The 8,007-nt window shown below is 33.6% G+C and overlaps 1 non-coding gene across 1 annotated transcript; it reads left to right on the top strand.

Annotated features, from left to right (window-relative positions):
• Nucleotides 1-5,674: 5,674 nt before the first annotated feature.
• On the top strand, nt 5,675-5,781 carry LOC123638969. The gene has a single exon (XR_006735539.1). It is a non-coding gene; the product is annotated as a U6 spliceosomal RNA (small nuclear RNA).
• The last annotated feature ends 2,226 nt before the right edge of the window (nt 5,782-8,007 follow it).

Raw genomic sequence — 8,007 nt, 5'->3', positions numbered from 1 at the left:
CAGAACAAAGTGTGTTTCATGTTTCTGAAAAAGCAAGTGTTGAGTTTTTGATTTAGGAGATTTTGTGAAGTGTTTGAATATTATGGAAAGGTCATTGTGACTGGAGTGGAGTAAAGATGGTAAATGTGTTAAATGAGCCATTGTAATGTTTAATAAACAACTAATGTATTGAGATACAGGTTATAGTAAGAAAACTATATATTATTCTAAGGGTTTTGGGAAAGGTTGGAGGTTTTCTGGAAAGAAATTATGTAATATTAATATATGCTCATTTTTAAAGGATTGTACTTCTGTGTAAATAACATAGTATGTTTATATGAAAGAATACAGTGATGTGTCCCTTAACAATGAGGATATGTTCTGAGAAATGCATCCTGATGCAATTCTTCATTGTGCAAACATCGCAAAGTGTACTTATACAAACCTAAATGGTGTAGCCTGTTACACATCTAGGATATATGGTATAGCCTATTGCTTCTAGGTTACACACCTATACAGCATATAGGAATTCTTACTTGGACTGAGAAATCAGACTCCAGTTTCCAAATCTGGTCAACCTTGACACTTTTCAAAATATAGTGAGCTATTATTTGAGGAAAATTAATAGTTTGAGAATACTAAAGTCAATAAAATTAATTCTTGAGAATGACTTAATTTGTTCTATTAGCTAAGATAGCTAATACAGAGAATAAAATACAAATATTAATGTAAATAGGATTAATACTTGGAGAAAATTAAACAGTATTATGTTCATTAAAATAAATAAATAAAACATAGTGCTATAAAATCTGATAGCTTAATCACATGATGCCAGTATTTAAACTTCACTAATAAATAGATTGAATAACAGAACAGACACAGGCTAAAGATTGAAGTCATTCACTGGAAGAGCTAACTTAAAAATTTCCCTAAAATACAGGACAAAGGAGAAAAAAAGAAAAATATGAGTGAAATATTGAGTGACACCAATAAATATCCAGCAATCTCAATATCGTTTCCAATAGGTAGTCTCAAAGAAGAGAAGAAAATACCAAAGGCTATTTATTAATAAAGAAATAATGATTGTGTATCACTGTCCATTTCTCTTAAATTCCTTCAATTTATTATGTTACCATAATTATTATTATTTGGCACACCATTGCCATCAAGGTTTGCACATAGCCTATGCACAGCCTGCAAGATATTTCCAAATATTCATCCATTCTCTTTATCTTTAGCAATAAAACCTTACAGTTTAGTTGGTCACATGTTTGTAAAGAGCAAAAACTATATTTCCTAGACTTCCTTGTCATAGAACTATCTCCAAAACAATGGGAACCAACAATCAGACTTTGGCAGATCTTTACTTAAAAAGAATAATAGTGCTTTTCACATCCTCATTTTTCTTCCTACTGCTTTCTGGAACATGGTGGTAAGCCATTTTGGAGCATGACAAGAATTCAAAGTAAACATATTACAGTGATTTATAATTTCTGTTCTATTCGATCTTTATTGTTAATATCTTAGCTATGCATATAGGGACATATAATTCAAAATATGTGTAAGCATATTTACTATGTTTGAAAGCATGTTTTCAGATACTGAAAGATAATATATAATTTTGTACAGTTACAACTCAAAATTATTATTTCATTCACATATTTCTTTCAAAATTGGCATATTAAACATAGGTTTGAGGAAAAATATTTTTCTCACAACATGTATAAAATCAAATAGTCCACTAATGAATATGCTTCCGATTTCAAAGTTTTAATCCTGGATCTCTAGCTTTATGATGTTCTGTTAATCCCCAAATAATCAAACCAACCTCCTTATTTCAGATGGAGACAAAGAAGTATGTGACATGACATTAGAGGTGACCCATATAGCTGCTCAACTCGGTTACTCTCATCACCCCAACGTAACCCCAAATGCCCTATTTTGCTTTTCCGTAATATCTGTATAAATTTTTTTTTTTCTGTTTGAATCTTCTGACTTTATCACCTAGACATGTAATACTGTTTGGCACTCTACAACATATCACAAGATCCCTTGAGAAATTATATACATTTCTGAAAGAGAATAGAATGCAAGTTATGTGGGTCACAACAATTTATTTCAAGACTTTGTTATAGAGTAAGCTCGGCTATGCTTGCTTCATGCAAACACGAGCAATGTCTCTGAAGAAATAAATCCCACAGTGGTTTTTAATGCATTAGAAAGTATACCAGAGCCTGATTTCAAAGCTGTCTTCCAAATCTCTGCATGGAACTGCTTCACAGATGAAGCCAACCCATAATGATGGCAATTTGCTATCTCAGTAACCTACCTTCCTAAATGTGATCTAAAAGGGGTCAAATTCATATTGTTCACTTTACAGTGAACAGTATCAGACTCAGCTCCAGTGTACTTGTTTTTCAACCGAGCATACTTGAAAGTGCACTTGATTTTAATCTAGTATTTTCTCTAACGTATTTAATATTCAGTTTAAACAAATATGTACATAACTCAAAATATAAAGACATATAAAAGTAATTCTAGGTGATGTAAACAAATAATTATATATCTACTGAATTAGAATATCAATACATCTGTGTGTAATTATAAATACATACTTTAATTTGGCCTAGCCAAAATCATTATAACATTCTTAATGTGCTTCAGTCATGACCTTATGTGTTTCAGCAGAAATAACAACTTAAATAAAATGATTTATTTTAATAGCTGCTAACAGGGAAGGTATAAAGGATTGCAGAACTATCCTTGGAAAAGGCAAGTGATCGTATCATGAAAGCTTACGTATATAATTTTACGGGATTAAAACTTTAGATGCAGAGGAATAAATGGGCTTTTAAAAGTTTTGAATAGTGGGAGCTAAAAATATTGATCTCATGGAGGTAGTGCATAGAATGGTGGTTATCAGGCTGGGAAGGGTAGTGAAGAGGGGGAGATAGAGTGGGGTTGGTTAATGGCTACAAATTAGAGTTGGGTGGAAGAAATCAGATCTAGTGTTCAGTAGCATAACAGGGTGACTATAACTATCAATAATTTATTGTATATTTCAAAATAACTAGAAGAGATTAGGAATGTTCCCAACAAAAAGAAATTATGTATAAATGTTTGAGGTGATGGGAATCCCAATTACCCAGATTTGATCATTACACATTGTATGTTTCTATCAAAATATCACATGTACCCCATGAATATGCACAACTATTATGTATCCATAAAAGTTAAAAATTTTTTAAAAAATTAAAAATTTAAATAGAGTGATAGTTTAGGGTTTAGAAGAATCATTCTCTCTGTTGTTTTGAAGAATGAATAAATAACAAGAAAACCAGTTAGGTGCTTGTTCAATAGTAATCTTTGAACAATTTTTGAATTTGAATTCAAAATTTGAAATACTTGAAAAATTTGAATATTTTTTGACCTGCATTAAGTTACTGGTATTTGGGTCTGTAGATAGTGTTCATTCATACTCACAAAATAGAGTGATTACAGAAATGTTGAAAGTGCAATCAAGCTCAGTCATGGAAAGATTATTCTTATCTTCAAAAATGCTGATACTGGGCTAACCCACTTTAACAAGGATAAACTTCAGATGTGGCTTTCTGTTTAAGTACAACAAAGCACTTCAGAATTTTACATTCTGCATTTCTTGTAATTCAAGCTGGAAAAAATAGAATTTAATACTGAGCTATAAAAAATACAAGGTTTGTATATATTTTCTAGTTATCTCTTTTGTGTGAAAAGTTTAAATCCAGGTTACAATGATTTTTTTTTTCCATGGATTTTATACCAAGAACCTGACAGCAACATAGACCAGCACATGGCCTTGATAATCACCTAATCACCGTGGTGCCCAATTGGTCTCCCCGCTTCCGCCTTTTCCTCCTACAATGGGTTTTCACCAGAGCACTCAGAGTGATCCTTTAAAAATGAAATCAGAACACATTGGCCTGTGATCAAAATCAACCAGTGACTTTCTATTTCATTTAGAATTAAAAGCTAAAATCTCTCCTGTGACATATGAGGCCCTGAACAGTCCAGGCTTCTGGTACTCCCGTCTTCTCTCCTCACATCTGTGGTAACCACCCAGGCTTCCAAACTGTTCCTCAAATACATCAGACAGACGTGCTTCAGCTTCACAGCCATGGCCATACTGTTCTCTGATTGGCAGCCTCTTCCCCACAAATCCTTACTGTTCTTTTCCTCATTGCCTTCAAGTCTTTTCCCAATGAATACTCTCTCAGGGAGGATGCCCTTGAACTTGAAATTGAGAAGTTCAATCCTCCTAACCTTATCATGATTACGCTTGATCTTCCTCTTCCTGCTGTATTATCTTTTTCCCCCATCTATTTACTCAATCTGGCATTATGCATTCAAAGTTTATTTATTTATTGTCTGCTTTCTTCGGAAGCTAATGAAACAATGAGAGGAGGGTCATTATTTTGGCCAGAATTTTATACTAGGACTAGGACTAAGACAGTGGCACACAAAGAGCCATTCCTTATAAGTGGGGGATGTAGGGAGAAGTTGAGGATTTTTCCTATTGAGGATTATTGGAAAATAATTTTTTGTTTGTTTTTCCTTTTTCTGTGAAGCAGTAGATAAGGACAACTATAGATGGTGAAGGTTGTAGGGAGTTGGGAGAGAAAATAATCTATTTTGCTTATGTCTTAAATAAGAAGTAACCCTTTCTGTCAAAACATAAATGCAACGTAAATGTTCTAGTTGCTCCAGAAGAAGAAAGAAGCAACAGGGTAGAAAAAACACAAGCAAAATAAATGTTGCTTTTGTAGACAGATCACTGGGAAATCAAAGAAACAGATCACATCTATTCCCAGAATTTCCAAAAGTCCAGGCAGCCAGCTCTTTGTAGAGCATATCACAGGGTAATAATTGATACAAAAAAAATGTTATACTTAAGAAACGTAAATGGTCATTGACCATTTGAAGATTTAAGGATTGCAAACTCAGAAATGAAACATTAAAGCAAAAAGGCAATGTTCATTCTAAAGAGAGAATGACATTGGGCATGAACTAGGACAAAAATTGTGCTCTCAGAGATCTAAATCATAGCTATATATTCTACACCATTTTCCTTTGGTTGACCCACAAAGTGTCTGAGGGAAATGTAGTAGGCAGAGTTCTAAAATAGCACCCACCCCAAGATTGCCCACCTAATCCTGGGAGTGAAATATGATGATATCACATCCCTAATTATGTTACCTTAAATGGCAGAAGGGATTTTTCTTAGATGAGGAATGTTTCAAATGTAATTAAGGTTACTAATCAGTTAAATTTTACCTACCTCCTGTATTAGCTAATAGGGTGAGTATCTGGCAGGGGACAATCTAATTACAGGAACCCTCTGAAAAGAATGTTACACTTTCTGGTTTTCTCTGGCTGGTAACAGAAGAGGAAGGGGAAAAGATTCCAAGTATGACTTGACTTGCTGCTGCTTGCTTATGGATAGAGGGGCCACATGATGGAGGGCACAGGTGCAATCCTAACAGCTAAGTGCAATCCACGGTTGACAGCTAGCAAGGAAACAGGGTCTCCAGGACTATAACAATACGGAAATGAATTCCGTCAACAACTTAAATGTGCCTTGGAGCTGATTCTCCCCGGAGCCTCTAGATTAGTCTAGTCTTATCAGAACCTTCATTTCAGCCTTAAAAACCTAAGTATAGTGTTCGCTTCGGCAGCACATATACTAAAATTGGAATGATACAGAGAAGATTAGCATGGCCCCTGTGCAAGGATGACACACAAATTCATGAAGCGTTCCATATTTAAAAAAAAACTTAAGTATAGAATTTTGAGGAACCAAACTTACTTTGGACCTATAGAACTGTGAGCTAAGAAATGAGTGTTAAGTGAGTAAGTTTTATAGTAATTTGTTAGACAGCAATAGAAAACAAATACAATAATTTTATTTAATTTTAAAATAGGAGTTATGGCTTTGCTTCAAAAAATATAAAAATATGTAAAAAATTTGGACTTTTTTCTATGTGAAACATTAGGCTGCTCACCTTACATAAAACACAATCACGACTGTTGCCACTGTTGGATACTGGATGCTTTATTCCTTTATGTTAAACTTATAAATATTTGAGTTTTGATTCCTGCTCTAAAGCATACTGTCTGGGGATTCTCACCTTTTTCTTTACAGAGGAAAAAATAGATTATTTGTACCACTGTGCCATTTAGAAGATGCATACATATATTCTTACTAATAAATACTTAGATATATATGGTCTATAAAGTTCTATTTCCAGAATGTGATCCAAAATTTTAACCATAACCTTTAATAATCTTCAAAAAGTCTCAAAGTTCTGTTGTAGTTCACATTGAAACCTAAACTGACTGACCTCTTTTTCATTTATAATATAATGTCTTTGCTTATGGTCTGCAAAACTAGCTAAACAATACTTCTTACATAGCATTTTCAATAGTAAGCTTTAAGATAAGAGTTCACACTAAGAAGTTTGGATGGCAGCATTACCTATATGTTGAAAGCCTGAAACTATATAACAATTCAATTTGAATATTCAAAGATCAATATTATAGATCAATATTTTATGATGTATATATTTACGGGAAAGTATAAAAGCTTAACTTCAAATCAATGTATCCCACTGCACAAGTGTACAAGGAAAGTGAAAGTTCAGGTGCAAGAAAACAACAGTGTCTGCAAACCTTAAATTAAACAGTGTACCATGGTTGCTGGTAATGAGATTCTGGTAAGCAGAAAAATAGTTGTCAAAGTTGTTCAGATTGCATGATAAGAAGGGTGCCAGGAACATTTAAAGTTTTGGGTTTTTTTGGTTTTTTTTTGTGGGGCGGGGAGGGTGTTACTCAACCTACATAAATTGTTCAATGCTGAGCTCTTCATCTTGGTGAGGAGAAAAATATCTATGAATTTTAAACAGGCTTGACCATACCATCTTCAGGGCAAAATGCTTGTCAATGTGTGATCTGAAAATAATACAATCAAGCACATTGAAAATTCAGCAGTTTTTCTCATAGGAATGGATGTCTTCCTGACAAGTGAACACTGGGTTTTATTTTGGCCTGGGGATTGTTTTGATAGAAAACTTTATTTACTCCAAATAAATCTTATAAACTATGAAAATGAATCTGAACTTCAAACAAGGTTAATTTCTATGCAAAATCCACCAACTGCCTAATTGTTATTTATGATTTCTCTCTTTGAACAAAGATATGATTACTAATCAAACAAATTAGGTTAAGACTACTATGTGCCCAATTTTTTGGTTAGCATTTAGTTGATGTCAACACATGGTACCATGCCAGGACAACAAAAATATTCGAGTGCCATGTGATTTATTATAAAGAACTATTTTCATACAATGTCTCAGTTTAATTACTCTAAAGTTACCTGTTTTCTAGAATGTTGTTTCTGTGCTTTATCTCTCAAGTTCACGTATTAGGATTCTGTTTTGGATTCTCATGTTATTCAATTTGGGCAAATCACAAGACAAGCAATCTATTCACTTGATAATGTTAATTGCTTCCCAGCTAAATTAATCCTCCTCTGCCATCATTTTTCACTAGATTTTTTAAAACTTTTACCCATTTGAAGTATCATTGATAATGTTAAGAACACTTGACTTTTTGATACCTGCCCATGAAACACTTCCCATAGCAACCAAGCCTCATAAGCTCTTCCTTGTTAAAATGGACCTGAAAATTAGGTTTCAAACTGTGAAATTTTACCCATTGATTCACTGCCTCTGTGAATCTTTCTGACATGTGTTAGAGTGTGCCTATTATAATGAATGAGACACTCAGCTACCACTAAATGTGTTCACTACATTTCGACTCTTGGTTTCTCTAGAATAAAATAGTACATAATTTATTAGGAAAAAAGATGCCTCTATCTAATCAGCTCTCTCTGTCACACAGTGTTCTGTCTTCTGAATACATCAGGTTAAAGCACCATTGATATTCTTCTGGGTCTATACACGATGCTAAAATCGGCATTGGTTTCCTATGGCT

This window comes from Lemur catta, chromosome 5, assembly GCF_020740605.2.
Source record: "Lemur catta isolate mLemCat1 chromosome 5, mLemCat1.pri, whole genome shotgun sequence".
In the NCBI taxonomy this organism is placed as follows: Eukaryota; Metazoa; Chordata; class Mammalia; order Primates; family Lemuridae; genus Lemur; species Lemur catta.
This window is presented reverse-complemented; position numbering and strand designations above follow the sequence as displayed.